Source organism: Ixodes scapularis, unplaced genomic scaffold, assembly GCF_016920785.2.
Source record: "Ixodes scapularis isolate PalLabHiFi unplaced genomic scaffold, ASM1692078v2 ptg000247l_1___fragment_3__unscaffolded, whole genome shotgun sequence".
In the NCBI taxonomy this organism is placed as follows: domain Eukaryota; kingdom Metazoa; phylum Arthropoda; class Arachnida; order Ixodida; family Ixodidae; genus Ixodes; species Ixodes scapularis.
The window spans coordinates 803,722-825,738 of NW_024609948.1; the positions used below are offsets into that span (position 1 = coordinate 803,722).

A 22,017-nucleotide genomic window follows, 5' to 3' on the forward strand; every position below is an offset into this window, starting at 1 on the left:
TCGCAGAGGCATCAGGCTGATCTTTGGCATGAAGTCTGGAAGTCCTTATCCTCTCCAAGGGAGAGGGACCCACCAATAGCCCCATGGCAACACACAACCGCCGGGGCGCTTCATCGCCCGTGCACCACGGAGGTCATCTGCTGATGCCGACGAAAGCACCTGACCCCCCCCGAAGGCAAAGTATAGTCAATACCTTAAAATCCTGTCTACCAAACCCAAGATTGGTAAGAGCTGCAGCACTTTTTGGCGACCAAACACTTGATATATATGTGATAGTCAAACTAGTCACAACCGGTGCAACACTATTGGCCCCTTTAATAATATCCAGAAGCTCTGGAACACTATAGTTTGCACCTTCCGCTCATGTGCGGCATCTGGGGTGGAATACGTACCCACCACCTGTGTATCAACCAGTCATCTGACTACCTCCTGCAATAACGAGGTCTGGCACATGTTTCTGTGTTGCGGTGTGGCACTCGGGTTCTACCAGCACCTCCCATCCCTTTTCTTTCAGAGGACCAGGAGCATACTGCACTAAACTATCATGTCGTTTGATTCTGGCACTGTGCGTGCAGAAGCAATTTTGCGTAATGTGTCCCAGTGACTCCGCGGAGTCACAACCGGCCCGACGAGTCAAGACGTCCCGACCCCTCTTAGTCCTAGTCATGTGAGGAAGCGCATTTGCCCTCGTCTTTACCAAATCAATGAACCTCTTTCCATTCATCGGACGTGTACCTTTTCCAACCCACACCTGCGAAGACGGTACACGTGAGCACTCCTTCAGGGCAGCACCGTCTGCACTCTTGTGCCACTCTCTCGCCCAAAACCTGGATACAGCACCCCTAGATCGAAGCACCTTGCCCTTAAAGATGAACGACCGTTCTAGTCAATCTTTCAAGTCGACCATGTGCGGCAGCTGCAAGGCCACGGCGCACGCAGGATGCGATGACGTGCCCAGTGCCAACAATCTATGCAGTGCCATACCTGGTATGGCGGTACGTAAACAAGGGGCACCAAGAGAGTCATAGTTACTCCCGCCGTTTATTCGCGCTTTGATGAATCTCTTCACGTTGACATTCAGAGCACTGGGCAGAGATCACATTGCATCAACACCGACCGGAGGCCATTGAAGAGTGTGTCGGTCATATCGCTTTAGGTTCCGTCCACAGGGACCAGCAGCCATCTCCCCCTTTCAGCCTTCTCCTCCCATTTACACATAATGCCCCTTTAAATTGAATATAAATTGGAACTAAATTTATTGGTAGCTCTCGACTGAATTCAAACCCATGTGCCCACAGTTTGGAGCGCGGTGCTTTAACCACTCTGCCATCGGCAAGAGTTCATAGCCGCTTCCAAGAACGGGGTTTTATATCCACGGTTTTCTTTTTCAGGGGAGCACTAGCAGCACTGCCAAATTTCTGAATATGGCACATGATCACGTAACATTATATGACCACATAAGTTACCTAATCACGGAGATTACGGGATCATGTGTCACCTAAGTTCAGGCCTAATTAAATCATGCAAGTGCTAAGTATGCCAGCATGATTACAAAATGATAACCAATACAGTAAAACCTCGTTATAACAAAGTTGAAGGAGCGGTCGTAGTTATTTCGTTATAACCATTAGTTTGTTATAGCCAATGTCCATTTCTCCATACTATTAGCAAGCAAGGGGAATTATGATTGCTTTGTTATATCCATTAGTTTGTTATATCCCATTTTGTTATAACGAGGTTTTACTGTAGTGTAAGGTTACGTATCGCATGTCACGTAAGATTAGGAATAAATGGAGCGTGCAAGGCTTAAGTAGGTATGCGTTCTTACTCTTCCTTAGCGGATGGGAGTGAAGAATGCACGAAGCAAGAGGCAGGCAGAAGATGAGGCTGAGCAGCCATGAACATTGTGCCCAGCAATCCCCATATGCACAGCACGCACATCATGTGTATGGTAGAGCTTGACACATTTTGTGCTTCTAAGGCTTTGACAGGATAGTCAAGCTTGGGTAACTTTTTTAAAGTGCAGCTTTTAGACGCCCGTTTCCGGGTTGAGCGGCGTCGGCATTGGCGTAAACGCGTGTTGCATTATGAGACCTTTCCCGTAATGACGTCACACTTGAAGTCTAGCTCAATTTAGCAGAAAAAATGTAACGGAAATTTTTCTGCTAAATTTAACGGGGAAATCGACATCACGTGGCCTCAACACCAATTAAGTTTCCCCGCTGAATTTAGCGGGAGAGTTTCGGTAAATTTCCCGCTGAATTTAGGAAGAATATTTCCCGGCTTTATTTAGCGGGTAAATTTTTGCTTAATTTAGGGGGAAATTGAGCGGAAATTTCCTGATTAATGGGAGGGAAGCAGGAGAGGAGGAGGAAAGGGTATGGAGGGGGAGCAGGGACATACCCTCCCCTCCCCTCCTCAAGAGCTGCTCTCTAATTTTACATTACAGAGAATTGTAAACGTCTTTCATATTTTTTTCTGTTGATCTACACTATTGCCATCGCAACATTAGAATTGCTAATCTTGTGAAAAAAAGTTCCTAATTTACCTTGCCATCAGTGACTTCAAACAGATGCGGCTCACTGACTGGAACAGCAGTGACTGCAGCAGCAGCGACTGTAGCAGCCTGCCCTCGTTCAGGCACTGTTAATATAAGCATCATTGATGAGAGACAGCTAAAAAACTGCACTTCGAACTGATCACCAAACCTATTCGAATCCAATTAGCATAAGCCTCAAACCTAAAGATTGGGATCTGTAAGTCGTGGAAATTAGACAAAAGAAATCAAAATGAAGTGTGAACAAAGCAGATGTTACATGACGTCTGACTTTAGCAGTAATATTTCATTTTTCCCACTGCATTGAATCGTTTTCACCCACAAGGCAGGGCAAGAATAGGACAGAGCGCTCCGTCTTATCCTGGTCTTCCTATTCTGATTTTGTACAATTTTACCTTATATACCTCTTATGCTGTTTTTGCACTCATCATATACAACGAATATTAACTAGCAGAGCTTTTAGCATTATCATAAAGTTGCGGTCTTGCAGCTGAAACGTGACCCCCCCGGCGGAGGGGGGGGGGGGGGGGGGGAGGGGGAGGCAGGCAGCGGGCGGGGCGACGGGCGGCTGCTGCACTGCCACTAAGCTTGCAGTATTGAGTGACGAAAATCTAGCTCTTTCCTTCGGAGCACAAGAGACAGAGATAACAATGAGTGTCCTTGTGATCCTATATGACTCTGACTTACCGACTACTATATCTGTTGTGATGTGTCCCAGCCTATTGTGGCATAAACTTCGTCACCCTTATTATAATGATCCGCCTTCCATCTGGCCCCCTTCATGCCCGTCACGAGAAATTAAGTAAACTAGTACCACTGTATACTGGAAACAAATTAATTTTCACGAAGACCTAATTTTCACGAATCGTCTACATTTTGCAAAAAATAGGTCTCACAAACTATTTGGCTAAAATGTGAACATACAGAAAGCTGTAGTGAGGTCCTTGCGGATTGCAAAAAATGAGTACCAATTAATTATTCCAGCTCTTCAGCTTCAGTCGAATTCGCGAAAAATGGAGCCCACGAAAAATAAGTCATGTACAAATGCTTTGTATTCCCTCAATTTGAAACTTGGCGATGACACAAGCATCAGTGGCCATGGCAGAGGGTTTTGTGGTGCTGGTTGGACCATTTTGCGTAAAAGCAAGTTTTGGAAACTTCGAAGTGGTCGAACTGGTCTTTTGGGGCTCCTCCCTTATCTTTCTGGAAATCTGTCTTATGCACCTTATGACCGGAGATTATGGCGAAGGTCCCCATGACCTGGAGATACAAGAAACAACCCCCATGGTTCGCCGAGCCTTTGGTACAACACTTCCTATGTGCACTGTGAAATCTAATGTTTGTGTGAATGTAATTTCTAAGCTTGACAAAGAGTCATACATGGTAGGGGCTCACTGAGCAAATGATAGCTCGATTTGCCCACCCTGTGGGGCCTGCTAAAGCGCATCACGGCACTTTTCGTGGTGTGCAGCCGCTAGCAGTTGTTAGTCACCCGGCACTTTATGTCTTTGATGTAGTCCTGGAGAAGGAGGCAGGTGTCAGTAAGTGGAGCCAGCATCGAGGTGTGGTCTGCGTACTGAACGAAAGAAAATCTATCATCCTGAGGCATGTCATTGACAAGAAACCGGTACTGTGGCACACTGGAGGGGACGTTCATCGTAGCTCAGTGCACACCTTGGTAAACAAATTGTGGGATTTTTCCCTTCAGTTAGTGGCAGCCACTTGAGAAGGAAGCCATGAACGCTGGCGCCTGACATTTTATGTAGCAGGAGATCGATGTTGAGGGCAACGAACGCGTAACTGAGATGAAGCCGTAGAAAATCTTTCTTTTTGCGACTGCCAAGATTGTTGCTTACAAAATGACACGGGGTCGCCAGGACCGTCCCACAGCTGCGGGCGTGCCTAAAACTGTGCTGTGTCTGCAATAAGTATCCAGTGCTCTCTAAAAATCGAGGAACTGACTGTTCAGTATGCATCCTAATGTGCGGTAGATGATTAATGTTATTGAGGTTGGACGCTAATGCTTGACGTCGCTTGTAGGCTTCTCTTTCCTTTCGTGAATAGGGGTGAGTAAGGCGTGTTGCCAGGTGGTAGGAACAGCTCCCTCATCGAAAATACTTTGAAGTAGACAGCTGAGGGAGGGATCAAACTGTACTGCGTTATCATCCTATAAAAGGCAGGTGCCACACCATCTGGACAAGGGCATTGTGATGGCTTGATCTTAGACACGGCTGTTCACAGTTCTTCCTTTGAAAAAATGATCCCCTTCACGCATGGTGCATCATTGTCAGATGGTGTGGGTGCGAAAGCAGAAGATTGTGACGACTCCATGGTTCGTTGGTGTTGCAGACAGTGTTAAGGGCTGGGGGACAGCAAAGGAAGGTGGCCAACTCTGCTGTTTCTAGGAGAACCTTCTTGAGGCATCTTTCGTCTTCTTCAATGTCGGTTTCAAACCTAAGTTCCCTTTCAAAAGCAAGCTGAAATATAAATATATGTTACAAAGTTTCGCAGGCACATACTGGAGTGTACACGTAACAATACTTCCCTACCTGAGAACCCAGTTTGATTTTTTTCTGGAAGCTAATTGGAAAGCCGAAATCCAGAATGGAGAATCTTGATTCAATTCTGGAAATGTCGGTTCCAGATTGGAGAATCTGGATTCGGTTCTGGAAACGTCAGTTCCTAATTGGAGAATTTGGATTTGGTTCTGGAAAAGTCAGTTCCTGAATGAAGAATCTGAATTCTGCTCTGGAAGTTTTCAGTTCCAGAATGAAGAATCTGAATTCTGCTCTGGAAGTTTTCAGTTCCAGAATGAAGTTAGTGGAACCATCACCTGAAAATTGATATCCAGTTACGCCATGTGATACATATTGTGGGAAAACAAATCCAGGAGGAGAAACTATAGTGGTCACATACTGGGTTTTTTTAAAACCACCTAGGTATCTGGCTCTATACTTGGAACCTCCATTCAGGGAGCTGTTCTGTTAACTTATCCCCAAAGCCAGTTTGTGCAAACTGAAATGAATATTGAAAACAAAATGTGGTTCCTAGAAACCTGAATGTATTGTAAAAGACCCACTTAGCAGAAATTCGCTGAAAAACCCTCAGGCATCCAGGTAAAACATTTCGCGAAACAAAAAATCTCGGATATATATGTCGTTTATATTTTTTTAGTTGTTAGGCTGGCCCAACAAAGTGCAAACAGCTATGGAAATTTAAGTTATAGGTATTACATTTGGTGGCAGAGTTGCCTATTCTGTAAAGCATATATACCAGTTTGTGGAAACTGGAAATAATATAGAACAAATGGAATTCCTGCCAACCAAAACTTACAGTATGCCTAGAATTGAAAATGCTCAGCCCAGCTAGTGGATAGTGAAATTGATATAGAGCTGTCTTAGCTAAATGTCGACACAGGTTTTTTAGTGGCATCACCTACTGCTATTATGTCTTGCTAAGACGAGCTAAAAAAGGCACGTTCTAGGCAGATTCATGCCAACTTGAAGAATGCAGCTGGCCCATCAAGTGCAGAAGGCATTTTTAGAAGCATTGAAATGAAAAAAAAGTAATTGTTTTTTATAATGAAGTCGCCAAACATTTCTACCTTATTGGAATTCGTTAACAGCAGTTAGCATCCTCTGCATCCGCTCTACATTTATTTCTATACTATGATTGATCTCAGAAAAAAAATATTACTAGAACCCCCAAGACACCGAAAGGCCATTAGACACTACATAAATTTAAACCAACTTGCACAAATGCTTACTTCAAGTAATAACCTCAAAGGGCAACTCCACCCCAGAAATACATTGCTATACATTCTAATGTGCACGCTCTATTTAATATTTGTGTTTGAAAGCTCACTAGACAAGCATCAGTAACTATCTTGCTGTTCAGTTTTACGTGTGCCAGTTTAAGATTTTCACAAGTACTTGTAGGTGTTAAGAGACAAATCATCGAATGACAGTACAGTAATTAAGAGAGCCAAGAACTTATAACCCTCATACATAACCTATAGTTACTAAAACAATTAACTAGTCAAAATTAACACAGAAGTATGAAAACAAAATCAATCAAATCATATGTGAAATGCTATTAACAAAAGCCTATTTTGTGGTCCACGAATACAGAAGGTTTTTGAAGCTATTCAATTATGATGCAATGTAGACAGAATAACGAAAGGTCTAAGTCTATTTCAGTCTTTTCAACTTGCATTATAATAACAAAAGAGGGATTTTCTCATTTGCCTGCTTGCAGTTAAAAACAAGCCTACCCTACTGCTACCCCTAGAAGCTTCACACATTTTTGTCAGAAAGGTTAGGGAAAGACACATTAGGAGGCTGAGACATGGAATTGATTTACTCAAACAATAGCCATCTTCCACAGGTCGATAATCAAATTAGCCCGACTAGTCTCAGAAGAGCAAATCAAGCACACGAAGTATAACAAATTGTAAACAAAGAAAATCACTTATGAATGTAGAGTTACCTGAAGGAACACCTTAGGAGCAAAACAAGAAGTCTGAAGATGTGAAAGGCACAATCTCGATAGATTTCCCTTGTTGACACAAAGGCAAAACAGGGACAAATTATCACAGGATGTAGTTTTGGATATTTCAACTCCTAGGGAACAGTCACTTTACTTCGGCACACCTGGTTACATTACATCAATCGCGCTCAAGAAGGTTTGACAGATCACAGACATAGCATGCTGAGGGCTTCCTGAAAGTGAGAAAAAGGCATGGTGCCTTCAGCTGCTGTGGTTTAACAGCCTGCAAGTTCACGTGAGAAAGAAAACAAAGCCTGATGTGCTGCGGGAAAGCACCTGCACAAGTGATGACAACTTCCCTGCACAGAAGTGTTACCTCACCTTTCAAAGGCAACACTCTCAAAATGGTGAAATCGCACATATCCTTTATTTGAATGACCTAGGAGTCTGTCTTTTTACTCCTGGCATAGTTTCGGCTGTGACAAATCTGCCCTTTCCATGCGAAGTGCTTGTACTCTGTAGCCTGATCAAAGGCGGCCCCAAATCCAGCGGAAAGACAACTCTGTTCCTCTTTGCTCAAGGATGCCTTCGAAGAGGAACCGAGCAGGCACACTTCGTTTGCATACTTGAAGTTTTGGTGTTTAGTGTATCCCAGAATATCACAGCACATCACTTTGACGCTGTCACTTAGAAGCGAGGACACCAAAGTTTGATCCCAACTGCTGATACTTCACTACCCTTTCCGGAAGAGCATTTGATCCTTTCACCAGCTTCACAAGCTGCCCGTTACCGCTTTCAAATTCAAAAGCAGAATGGCCCCACAATGGCCCCAGTTGCTGCACTGCTTCCGCTAGGTGGAGTAACTGGTGCAGGCTGAACGTCATTGCTGGAGCTCCATACAGCCTCCCTGTCATGCCCACAAAGGTCCAGAGGAGTTTCTCTGAAAGCACAATATGACATTATTAAAGCTGGCCCGAAGCAGGACACAAAGAAACCGAAGGGGGAGAACTCGCGTGCAACATCAATGGATGCTGGAGTTACGGTGTCCCTCAAAAGTGCATGGACGGCCTCCACCAGCTTCTTTATGTACGGCCAGTATTGGTCCAGAAGGACCCTGTACATGCAGGGAAGCGAGTGGTACAGCAGCCAGTGGCGCCATTCGGAAGCCTTCCAGAATAGGCGTGTGCTCAGTGCCCTTGGGAGTCTCGTGGAGCTGTGTGGTGGCTTGATTTCAGCCAGCTGGCTGTTGATGACAGCAATAGAGGCAGTGTTTCCTGTAAATAAACAGATCAAATTTACTAAATAAATGAAAGCATTTGCCAGTCTGTTTTTGAAAACTGGGGCAGAATCTTTGGCAATTTAGTATGAAACAATTGGCTTAGATAAATTATCCCTCTTAAAAAGAGTGCAAATTCTATGTGCCATTACTCCGATAAAACATACGCTTGGTTTTCTAATACAAACGTCTAGCTTTATGGTCGAATCCACCCAATATGTAAGTGAAATCAGTGCATACTGCCTGCTAAAGATGACAGAAAGTGCAGCAACAAAGAAAATAGTTTAGACGAGACATAGCAAGAAATGCCTTGCGTGGTTTAGCTCCCCAGTTTTGCCCATGCTCTTTTCCCGGTTTATCTTTCTACGTTACACAATCCAGCTGAATTCTTCGTTTTATTGCTCAGTGCAGTCAGTCTGCAGAAGTCTTACGAGGCTTAGCCTCCACAATTCATTGAGCTCTTTTGCGAACTAATAAGCTAGTTAAAGTACCTAGAAGCCACACTGACAGATGTAATGATCTGGTTCCAACCGGCTTGGTGTCCTGTACTGTACTGTTGTAAAATCTCTAGAATTGCATAGCGAACTGACATAATGCCTCCTCTCCTTTTTCCTTCCTTGTGCTAAAAGTTATTTAAAGATTGTACAACATGTTTCGAAATTGGCACCCTGGATTAGAAAGAATGAAACAGGAGATTCTCCTGATGTTCACTTCCAAAGTCTCTTGTTTAAGCTACCGTGATATACTGGGCATGCACCATTGTCGCATAACTGCCTACCCCATATCACACTTTTGAACCGTTTGAAAAGTAAGCAAAGAACATGCAAAGGACTCCCATTAAACAAAAGGGGCAGAAGTCATTTCCAACGAGAAAGGAAATACCAGTGATGCTGATATACTCTTTAGTAAGCTGGTCTCCTCCACCTCTTCCATGTGACAGGGCTATATAACACTGGACGCAAATGTCACCACATGATGTGAGAAGAGCCTTGAGGAACTGACAGAATGCACTGAAAGAATAAAACACGTAAAGGACAAACACAGACACACAGAGTTCTTTCAATGAGCAGCGAACATTTATGAGATGCCCATTACGCTACGACCTTGAACGACAAAGAATTGAAAGAAAACGAAAATATTCAAAATTTAATATAAAACCAATTTACTCACAAACTTTAAAAATACCAAATTAAAATGATAGCAAAAAAATTATAGGGAAAAACTTAAGGAAATTTCGTGAAAAAGGGGGAAAGGAAGAAAAAAAAAAGAAAGGAAATTAATGACGAAAATAATCTTGGAAAATGGGAACAAGAGGGACAAAGGACAAACACAAATCTCCAAACACAGCTAGGTTCTTGTCCAGCTCGCTTGTACCTTTACATTAACTGCATTATAATCAGGAAATTAACCCCTGAAAAGGGGGGAAAATAAAGGAAAAGACAAAATTAATTGATCACAACAAGCTTTTTACGATAATTTTTACGCTAGAAATTCCAGCTTTTTTGACGACAAAGCCAAAGATGTCCCAGAGACATTGCTCACAGCATATCTGACCTTAAACGCTTCTATTGTTTCGGGCCCACATTTATCTATGTGTGAACTTAGCTAAGTGGTGTTTTCAAAGTTTGGGGTGCAATCGTGGCAGGTACGGGCATGCAGAACTATTGGGTGGAACGAGTCCGACGATGCCTTGGTAACATCTAAATGGTGTTCCCTAAAGCGAGCATTTAGGCATCTTCCGATAGCCGATGTATTCGCCTTCGCAGCTCAATGGACTCGAATCAAGTTCAATTTCAAGTTTTATTCGCCTCAAATACGTTCGTTCAAACGTATTACATGAGGGGGGTAGAAAAATACAAACAAATGCAATGATATAATGGAAATAAAAGAACTAACTAAGGTTAAAAATTAACAACAAACAAAAACGCAAAACAAACTATACAGAATTCAGAACAAAGTTTACAGAAACCGGGCACAACAGAACTGGGGACTCAGTGCACAATTTATAGGAAACACAAGCAGACATGGCGCTGAAAACATAGTACCAAAGCCAAAAATTTTTTGCGGAATATTTTTTATCATTCTATTCAGTGACTATGTCGTTTGGGAGAGAATTCCCATTTTTAATGGACAGAGCAAGAGGAGAGTATTTGTATCTATTAGTGCGACCAAATATAGGTGCAATTTTTAAGGAATGATCATGACGCAAAGAAATGTATGAGACAGACTTACAGTGAGTGAGCATGAATGATTGCATGTTGTAATAAAAGTTATGAAAAAGAGTAAGGCGAGCGACTGTCCGACGTGATTCAAGAGAAGTTAAATTAGAAAGAACCAAGTCTAAGTGGGAGACACTGGTTTTCGTACTGTAGTTTCGATAAATGATTCCAATGGGTCTTTTTTTATTTTTAAGGCCTTTTGCAAGGCGTTTTGTTCGGCCACGCTACCCATGCATTTGCGACCTCGCTGCACCAGGATAGAAAAGTGCGTTCATTTCGCGCGTGTGGGGAAAGGGGAGGGGGTCAAAGTTTTGACTTCCCAGTTGAGGGTGGGTTTAATATGCAAGTGAAAAAAAAAAGTCGAAATTTTGGAAGCCGACTTGGGGGGTGCGTTCATTACGCGAGTGCGTTCATTGTGCGAGTAAATACATACCTTACTCAGAACTGTTGCAAAGCATGACCCGATGCACACCTCCGCTCTCTTTATATAAACATTGCCCTCGTACTCCACTGAGGTTGAGTGGAGGTAAACATCCAGGAGATCCAGGAACTGACACGTGCCGTGTTTGTGGATAACGTTGTTCATACTGAAATGTTTTTGGTTGACAAACTTTATTACGAGAACGGGAACGACGCCAGGCACATAGCTGTTTTGTGGTGTAAGGCTAGCTGAGTCGCACGTGTGGGTATCAACGCCGATTTGTGAGAAACTGCGAAGTGGGCACCACCAACCATACTTTTCTAAATACATAACAGATCCTTTTTTCCCTTTTATTTTGCAAAAAGAAAGTTTATGCGAATTTTAAGAGTTCAGAGTCCACAGACTCGGCGATACCTTGCTGGCTGAACAACTTGATGGCTTGATCGAGTGGTTTCGGGTATGCGGGACTACTGGGCAGGACATTGGTGAGGTTGGTCGTTGAACGTGAGTTGGTAGTAGTCCTCAGGGATCGCGTTGTTGTTTCAAGCGAATGGTCAGATGTGGAATCGATTTCTTCTGTAATGCCCCCCCCCCCTCCCCTCCCCCGTCTTCCGCTCTGATTAGGTATGATCGTGGCTGTTGTCCGACTTGGACCACAATTCCGGGTTCCCATTTGTGGTTTCGACGGAAATAGACTCTCTCGCCTTGACTCAGAGGACGTAGTGGTTTGCTGTGTGCGTCACCATGTCGGTGTTGACACTTTTGATGGAACTGAAGGCGTGCTTGAACCTCCCTGATGTTGTAGTGCTGCTCAAGTTAACGCGGAGCAGCTGGCTTGAGGGTTGTGATACTGCGGCCCATTAGCAGTTCCAATGGGGACAGGAGCTGATCCATCGGTGTGTCCCTAAGCTCCATAAGAACAAGAGACAGGTCGTTGCCTTCCTTCGGTGCCTTGGTCAAGCTGTTTTCATTCTTTGAACTGACCTCTCTGCAAGTTCATTCGACTGTGGGTAATCAGGAGAACTTGGATTATTTGTCATGTCCAAGCACTTGAGATACCCTTTGAATGCTTCAGAGTTGAATGGCAGGCCGTTGTCACAGACCCCTTCTAGAATGCCGAATCAAGCAAACTCCTTTTTTAGGGTTGCGATCCTGTGATAGCAGAGGTGTCCCCCTTTTGCTCTATCACAATGTACTTGCTAAAGTAGTCCACTACAAGTAGGTAGGTGACACTGTGGAGATGGAAGAAGTCATTGGTGACGATTTGCCATGGTTGTGTTGGAGACCGTCTGTCTCCCAGGGGCTCTCGTTGGTTCGACCGCTGGTGTTGCTGGCAGAGTTGGCCGTTGGAGACCATTCTTCTGCCAGCACCCGTTCTCCGAAACAATGCCGCGGAGCGGGGCGTTTTCTGCATGGGTCTTTGCAGAAAAAAAAAGGCACTCTTATGAACTGATGTGCGGGCAAAGCTAACGCATTTCTTTCTCAGAGCGGGGAGGTTCAGTTGAGAGCATATCTCCCTAGCCTCAGACCTTAAAGACCCTGAAGGTCTTTCCTTGAGTAAAGCAGTTCTTTTTTCGAGTGCAGCTTCCACCTTTTCCTCTTAGATGTCCTCGTTCATAACAACGAAAACTACCATCTTTTCTTACTCTAGCAGCTTTAGCTGGGCGTTGCGGAGCTCCTCTACTGTTGAGTATACATATGACTTGCCTGGAGGAGGCAGGTGGGCACAAACGGAATGCACAGCTGTCCCTACGAAGTTCTGACGATCCTTTTCAGGGTTACTTGCTGCTACCTTGTAAACGGATGTCAGTTGGTCTACCCTCGATGCTGGAAGGTCTAGGGCGAACTTGGGCCCGTGAGACAGAAGTCCCTCCGGGGAAAGCTGTTTGTCCAAAAGTACAACAGGGGGTTTCAGTTGAAGTCCGAAGCCTTCTGGCAAGACTTGCGTACCTCCCCAGGATTTTTACCCCTGCGGCCTCCAAGAGCCCGACTGCAGAACTCCTGAGGAAGAGGAACGAGGGTCTGTGGCATAAAACGTATCGAGGAGTGCTGTCGTGGCCGGGGAGAGTCATTCTCATGAGTCGAAGTTCCTGGGATATCTCTATTCTTGAAATCTGCATGATCCTGTAGCTTGACAACCAAGTATGGGAGTGGAATCCCAGCACAAAGTCCACGGAGGCGTGGGCCACGTTTTTTCGCAAGCAAAGCCCCAGGGAGCGTAGACGGAGCCGCAGAAAGTTAATTATTGAGATGTAGCTGACGGCTTGAAAGAAGTTGCGGGGATTGAACACAGGGTGACGGGCGGACGTACTGAGTCAGGACATGAAGCTCACACAACTTGAATTAAAATTTAGGGAGCTTGTTTATAGAGACTTACAAACACAGAAAGAATAAACCCAAAGAGGTCAGAAACACAGACAAGTACATATCTTTCTTTTTTAAAGTTATTATATGGTTTTCCTCTTATCTTTTATCACGGAGACAGTATAGACCTTTGCAGAAACAGCTCGCTGGCCGCCGCCATTTTGCGACTCGAGTGACCCCTATTAGCCAAAAATTTCTGCCACCCGCCTGAGCTGTGGAAACCCGATCAGCGCGACTCCCCACCTGCATCGTGTGTTCGGAGTTCGCCGGCTTTCCTTGTAAGTGTTTACTCTATTTGCCTGTTCAGGATGCTTGCGTGTTTTTGTAATCTTCCACTGTGAGAACCTGGGAATACCAGGACTTATAGCCTTCTGTACCTTCGCAGGAAACGAGCGAAGAAAGCGAACGTCAAGCAGCCCGCGACGCAGGCCGTTCGACGTTCTTCGAGGATTATTTCCGTTGAGATAATCTCCGAAAAGCCTTCCCGGATATGTTCCCGGTCTTGGCGAGAAGTAGCTGATAGGGTCCGGGGTATGGGAACTAAATAGACACGTTCGTTCATTCGCTCTAGTGCTGTGTATAAAAAACATCACTCTTCAAAACGTACCCCAAGACAAGCCGGATTCCGTGCGATCGTCGTGAAGTGACTGTCGTCGACACTGTATTTTGGATATGCTGTGTTATTTGAGACCTTTCTCAAATCATGTCCGGATAACGCGGCACCGTGGGGTACGCGTACAATATATGTTGTTCGATTTATGAGACTCGTTGAATTTCATATAGTGAGGGGGCAATACCCATGCAGTTCGGCTATCCTCTGGTGTGGTCAAATATATTAGGCAGTTAAGGTTGACACGGCTGAGTGTATAGTGCCGTTATAATCGCCACAGAACACAAAAGAAAAAATAAAGTGAGGCGATTTTGCCGCCACCAGCATTCAAAATTGCTCCTACGCAGGCTGCCACAGCCTACTGACGAGAAAACCCACAGCTCAGCGCAGTCGGGCAACACTGACGTACAGTCTCAAAACCAGGGATGCGCGCTGGAAATCGCTTCGTTCGAGACTGCCGCTGGAAAGGTCTATATCGAGGTCAGGGGGAGTAAACCTTGTGCGGTTTTTGATCTGGTCTGGAAACTTCAGGGAAGTGTTCTGGGTCTCTTTTTATTTTCGATATTTATAAACGATCTACCCTATGACGATTCAGTTCAAATCAAACTTTTTGAAGACAATTGTGTGGTTCATAATAAAATGAAAACAAAAGATGATCAGATCAAATTAAACCGTAATTTACAAAAAAAAGAAAAAAAAAAGAAAATAGGCATTGGTGCGACAAATGACGAATCGTGGGGTTTCCACACCATATCAAAAATCATTATTTATGTCTATAACTAAAACAAAATCTGCTGGCCTATAATTATGACATGAATGGTTCTGAGCTTTAAGAGTTAAATAATTTAAGTACCTAGATGTAGTATTTAATCTTGACTTAAGATGGAATACCCATATAAACAACGTGTGCATCAAAGCTAAAAAAGCACTGTGGGGCGACAGACGCAACTTTGCTGAAGCGACTCCTGAATGCAAATATGCTCCAAAAGCCAGGGTAGTCATAACGGAATAAGTTTACAGTGGCTTAACACAACAACAAAAAATTAACAACAACACAGACGTTTCGCCACCTATCCGGGTGGCATCATCAGTGTGAACTGGCCCGGTGGTTGGGAGAGTCAAAACCAGTCGACTCTAATCTACAAGTCCCCGTAAACGTCCGGTGGGGGGCCCCGGTTCGTCTTGCACGCCTCGGGGTCTCGGCGGATAAACCACGATTCCACGAACTTCCTCGGGCCTCACCTCTGCTCACGAGCAGCATTGTCCAAGTCAAACGTATGCCCAGTCGTCCACCTGTGGTCAACAAGCTCAGACTTGCTTCTCGTGGCATGCGTGGCCTTCACCACATCCCTTCTGTGTTCCTCAAGTCGGAATGTACCACCACCTCTCAAGCTGAGGGGCAACATTCCGACGTAGTCTCCTGCCGAAAAGTTATACGATGCTTGCGGCGGAGAGGCATCAGAGTGACTGCGAGTTGGGTAATTAAAAATAGAGATCACTACATCAAGCGCGGGGTGGTACATATCCTCAGGCACCATTGGCATTTCACTCCAAGTCACACGTACACCGTTCGTATTTGAAAAACATAAATCTAAAGCATTACCTTGCTTATTAAGAACATTGTTGAGCCGCTTCAGATCCAAAAAAGAAGAGAAGTCTAAAAGATGGTTGCATTTCTGCTTTCAATAAAAGTTATCAGTCAAAACGTTGCACGCCTGTAGCTCGTTGAGTTTTTCTAACCCAACCAGACAACGCTGAAAATCACCAGGTGGCTTTTCTGGGGGGAGATAGAACAGACCAATAAGAACACGTTCTCTCTTTGCATACTCAATTTCGACGAACAAGCTCTCAGGAAAGTTTTCTAAATCTTGACGCCTCCTTGAGCTGTCGACCGCGACCAACACACCGCCTCCCGCTCCAGCTCCTTGAAACAAGTCACGGTCGCGCCGGTACACAACAAAACCAGGCGGAAAGTAATCGGAGGACCCGATGTTAGGACGCAACCAAATTTCCGTTAGACAGAAGATTGCATAATTAGACACTGTAACGTTACAAAAAAAAGCAATCGGCTTTTGTGCGTAAGCCGCGGACGTTTTGATATAATAAATCTATGCCAGGCATCACTTGTCAGCGGTTGTGGGATGTCCCTCTGAAGCGTGGAGCATGTCTCTCTGAAGGGTTCCTCTGAAAGGTTTAAAAAGGCTGGATTTAGGCCACACAGCTGGATCAGCAAGTTTCTCAAAATCCTCCGCAGCCGCGGCCACATGAAAGGAGCCGTAAGTGTCGAAACGGGTCTTTAGGTGACGGCACTCCACTTTGTCGATTCCAACGGAGGACAGGCGCGAAGAGTCGTCCTTGCAGATAATATCCGGCGCCAGCTTCGTAACAAACAGCGCTCTCAGACTCGTTGACGGCGAAACAACGCACAGCTTGTTGGTCTCGAATGCCCCGGTCAAATAATAATAAATGTAATAATAATAATAGTAATACTAATAATAGTAATTAGACGAGCCATACACGAAAAATATGTATTTTTAGCTCACCGTTTGGACAAAGTCTACAATGCTGTCCGAATGTACTTCTATGTTGCATTCAAGCGCCGTTTGATGGTTCTGCTACCGAGGACCCTCCTCCCTCAAGGCACGGGAGAAGAGGACGCCAAAGCGGTGTTTGCAAGCCGACGGGAGGCTAAATATGTTTAGTATATAGAGACATGGGTCGCCTTTCCTTTGGGGAAGGATCTCTATGATGTCGTGCTCCACGTCGACTCCGCCAAGATTTTTGTACGAAGCGGTTAGATGTCTACGAGTGAGGATGGCGGTATTGGGTTCCTCGTTGTCAGGAGTTTGGAAGGCTCTATAGACGGCTAGTTTGACCGCGCGGCGGGTTTTCTGAATCACTATGATATCGGGGGGAGTTTGGAAAGACTGGAGGCAGTGTTAAAGATAGCCACGCTTCAGTCGGAAGCTGTGGTAATTCCATTGCCAGATAGTGGTTTGGTGCCTACTGAGGCGTGGCGGGCGTGGGAGAGGTAAAGCCATATTGAGGGATGCACTGTTAGAGGTAGGGTATGGATGGTGGGGGTGGTGGAGGAGTTTAGGACCCCAACTGGGATGAGATGTTGGTGAGTTGGTTTATTTGACTGGTGAGTTGGGCCAATCTGGAGGAGTACTTTGAGACAGCGTTTTCTATCGCCGTACAACGGCTGTAACGTTTTGCTCTAAGGTTTGCAGTCTGGCACTGAAAATGCGAGACATTTCGGTCATTGACGCTGAGTCGGTGTAATTTGTCTACGATTTTGAGGCCATAGTATGATTACTCTACGCTTGACAGACTGGGCGGTGCTGTCAGGTGAGGATATGGCAACTGCAACGGGTTGTGGGGGAGGAGTAGGAGTTGGCGCTGGAGGGGTAACCTTTCTGTTTAAGGAGGGGTCGTAAGTCTGCATTTTCCTTCTAAACGGCAGTAATTTATTGTGTGAGGGTTTGGACCTTTTGCCGTAGAGTTTGGACCTTTTGCCGTAGGGTTTGGACCTTTTGCCGCAGAGAGGGGCAGTGATGAGAGACATCCGACGGGCAAGGAGAATAGCCGGGTCGTGATTGCAGTCGATTAGGTATTGGCTGATGTTCTCCGGTGGACCGTAATCTGGCACATTAAAGATGATTCCGCGTGAGATCTTCGCAGGATTTGTCATATATGTGGCCAGAAAATAGTTCTCTTCGCCCTTCAGAGGGGGTGCTGAGTAGTATAGTTTTGAATGGCATTGATTCGAATTTTATCATCGCGTGCCACGTTGTAATTGGTCTGGGCAGTGTTAAAGACGAAGTCTTGCAGCTTGCCTGTGCTCATCGAGCTTAGGTTGAGGCCACCACGTGCACGGATGATGATCTTGTAGTCGTCAGGGAGTCTTGCGAGCTGCGGCGGGCGCGTCTTGAAGCCAGGCCTTGGCGAGCTGCGGAAAACCGGACGCCAAACGCGCCTCGCCGCTCGACTTGGTCGTTTACGTCGCCATCCGTTGTTGACCCTTGCAAGTTTTTTAGCCCTATGTTTTGCAGAAAGGGAGCTACGCTTTGTAATTTTACAAAAACCAACCTGTGAAATATACCTTTGACACAAAGTTCAGATTGCTATGTGCAGGCGCCAATTTTTATGGCCCATTTTAGATCGAGCCTGGTTATTTCAGTCACCCTATACTTACTGCCAGGTTGGATCACATTGGCATCTTATTAGCCTTCCTTTTCTTCACTTGGCTTTTACTAGTATGCTTTCACAAAAGTAGGAGTGAGGTCCTCGGTCGACTTCGGCGCGAACCTTAGGATGAGAGAAAATGGCAAAATGGCCCGTTTCCCACCTTTCATGTACTTTATGTACCCGTAGATCATTGTGAACACTACGAATTAGTTTTCTCAACCTCTAGGTGGTAGTGGAACGACTGGTTGGCAAGAAGCTATCGAAGGAACAAGCGAAAGTGAGAAACCAGAGCAACCAAGGCGAGCAATGCTGGCGACACGCACGGAGTGACAGCGGATTGGATCTCGGATTGGATTGAAAGTGTCAAAGACAGTTGGTTGTAAATTAGAACGGAGCAGTAACTTGTTACCAGTATAGGGTTGTTGCACAATACCATGGTTCAATGCTGCTACCTCTTCGTGGATCTGATCAAAACCCACTGGAATCCATGTTGGAGGCATTCATTGCTGTTATCCTATGTTTTGTGTCCTTTGGGGCCTTGTCTGCATGGTACTTTGTGCACCCACTCGAGGTTGAAGACAGTCAGTTGCTCTGTGATTGTTTTAGCCGTAAAACTTGGTGTCAACGGAGCCACGGCCAGCAATATTGGTTTTTCTAGAATTCCGGAAATCATTAGGAACCAGGACAAGGCAAGGCTCGAGCAATCGGTTTGCCGACATTATGAATGGCTCCCAACGGACACGCCGGCACAACCTCAACCAGGCGGGTAAAGACAGGAGTAGAACACGGCAAGTCCTGGGCGCTAACATCTCCAGTCCCGAGAGAAAGAGCGAAAAAAGGCAGAGAAATAAAGCAAACAAAAAGTTAGGCGTGTTCGTTTTGCCGCGACAAGTTGAAGTTGCTCGAGCACTTGTCAGGTTTATTTAAATTTATCACTGCGCGACTCCTGTGTTCTTCTGCAAAGACAGAAAATAACAAGGTACAGACTTTACTGGTGATGTTTGGCTGCATCTTGGTGCATATAAAGGCTTCGGCAGCGATAGGGCTCATCGAAATCGCGAACTGGGACCGCCGATCTCCGCTTCTATGTTCCGCCATTTCGAAGCGGCCAAACGCAGGGGACCTTTCGTTTCGGATTATTATGTTAACTCTACACTCTTAAAAAAATAATTAAAAAAGGAATGGACGGGTGTTGACTGTACTCTTTTTGGAGAGAATCCGGGTTATCGCAAGCTATACTCTCTCTAGGGACCAGGGATATGAAAAATACATGCAAATATGTATCAAAATACAAATACAAAAATACTTCGTCAAAAATGTATTTAATTACGAGTCTAATTACATTTAAAAAAATTGCGGTGGCTTAGCTCGGCTATGCCAGGATATACGTAGCGTGAGCTAAGGCGCATAAAATGAGAGGTGCTATCAAGCAGCTCCGGTGCAGCGTCAGACTTGGCTACTGCGCAACGGAGGCACATAGCTGGGCACGCGGCGCCGCCAGTGCGTCTGCCGTGGCTGTGACGTCACTCCTCTGGAATGCGAAGACTGGCGAGGCGAGCGCGGTGGCGGCGGAGCCCGCGGCGACTTGGCCTCCGCCTCGCCAGCTGTGCGCCGTGCGACGTCACTGCTCCTCGCACTTGCGCAGCACGGAGCATGGCTCATTATGCCAGCCACGCGAAACTGCTCAATTTCGGCCAGTGTAGCTCACGCTACAAAAAGCATTTAAATACAACATACAAATACAACCAAATGTATTTGTTCTCTTCCAAATACTTTTCTAAATACATTCCTCAAAATTTGCGAGAGCGACTTCAGGGCACCTGCAACGGGTTTCTACGTATCTCTACGCACACTCTGGAGTAAGTTTGCGAGGCTCTAGTAACGTAATAGAAATATAATCACAAAAAATGTAATCAGCTTGGACGTAATAGGTGAAAAAGTACAGAGCCTCAAGCAGCTTTTTTTGTCGATTACATGTTGGTATAGACCAACAAAGAACTGAGACGACCAAGACACGGAGCACTAGCTAAAGAATTTTTTATTGTTGCAACTCGCACCAGTTAACGAAAATCTGGACGACACACGCATTTAGAATGTTCCAGGCAAAATTATGGATGGAAATCAGGCTGGAAAGCATCACAAGTTGTCACAGGCGCTTATTTAGCCAGTCTGCCTGTGAACGTCGATTTCATCACTATTCTTGCCCTGGACTAGCACCGTAATCACAAAGTCACTAAACGCTTGTGCTTGATTAAGAGACACTGCATTCGGTGCAGAACGTAGTTTTCTTTCTGCTCTGGACAGTGCCAATAAATTTGAGGGATGTATTTTCGCCCACAAAATTGTATTTAATTACAATTGTATTTGAAATACCCACCTTTTAGTATTTAAATACACACGTCAAATGCATTACCCAATTTGTAATTAAATAGAAATTCAAAATACACAAAGTATTTGAAATACATATTTCAATTACTTGTATTTGAAATACCGCCTATCCCTGCTAGGGATAGGTAATCGTTACCTTTCCACGACTAGTGTATGTTTTACTCTCCCATACGAGTGCTCACTTAACTTTTCTATAGTCACACAAATGGTTTTGCAAGAGTCAGGACTGTCTACAGGTTTTGAATTTCAGAGTTTGGTGCATTATTTTAACTGCCCTTTTTTGCTCCTAAATACAATTGTTTAAGCGACAACCAGTCTGTCGTATGTAAGAAAAAGTGTTGCCTGAACTCTGTACTAAAGAGTTAAGCACGCTCTCCAGGAAGAGTTATTGTAACCTTAGAAGTGGTGCCTGCACTCCGTATTAAAAAGTTTAGTGTGCTCTATAGCAAGAATTAATATTACATAACAGCAAACTTAGCAGTTTATATGATCCCTTCCTGGAGACTGCTTTACTCTTTCATACAGAGTTAGGCAACACTTGAAGTGGGGATTTAATTACTCGCACTAAAGAATTTTGTAGAGTAAGTACAACCCCATTTGGAAGTGTTGCCTAAACTCAGTATTAAACAGTTAAGCACACTTTCCAGGAAGGGTTCACACGAACTCTGCTCAAGTATAGTGTTATGTGCTGAGTGTAAAATCACCCAGTAAAAAGTAACGTAAATGCCTGCTAACAGAATTAGGGGAAGGGAAGTGTACAATTGGCTCCTTGTTAGTCAAACGTTTGCTGAAACAAAAAAAACTCTACTGGCAAGTGGCATTTTTAGCCTGTTGAAGTGCGACCACTGTACTTTTATTTTTGCAGCTGTTGTATCAAATTTCAATACCTCCCTTGATTTCTCTGTAATGTGGAATAGTACTTCTGTCCTTATTATGGGAGCTGCTACATACAACTTGAGACAACTCAAGCACTTTGCAATGAACAGTAGCCCTAAAATCTAAAAGCAGCTATGTATATGTTCACAAGGGGAGGGTTGCATTGGAAATGTGGAAGTGCAGCTGAAAAAGGACATAAAAGAGGGAGCATGAGCCTGTTCGGAGGCCATAGGTTTTCATGAAAAGTCAGCATAGAAAGGATAAAAAAAGTAGAATAGAGCTCAATAAGCCAACACTTTAATGTTAGGACATGGGAAAAAAAGGCAAAAATGGCACACATATTCCCTCTGGTGAACAAGTTTCTTACTTTGTGATGAGATCCAAAGCCAAGGCAGACTTTATATCGTACTTCAAATCAATGAAGTGCCCAATCCGTCCGTCACCTCAAATAAGTGGTTCTCCAACACCGCAGTTATGGCCTTTGAGTCCTCTTTGTCAATTCGCATCACCGGATAGGTCAATCTGTCGTGTCGGTCCTCCTGTGAAGAATGAATGCTTAAATGTAGACTCAGCAGTATGAGAAGGGAGGAAGCAACTCACTAAGTGTAGAAGGGTATGCACTTGGGC

General features: G+C 44.7%; 1 long non-coding RNA gene across 1 annotated transcript; it reads right to left on the bottom strand.

Moving 5' to 3' along the window:
* Positions 1-6,109: 6,109 nt before the first annotated feature.
* LOC121834015 lies at positions 6,110-21,991 on the bottom strand. The gene is made up of 3 exons (XR_006077003.1): positions 21,758-21,991; positions 9,204-9,331; positions 6,110-8,319 (listed from the first exon to the last, which is right to left on the bottom strand). It is a non-coding gene; the product is annotated as an uncharacterized LOC121834015 (long non-coding RNA).
* Positions 21,992-22,017: the final 26 nt, after the last annotated feature.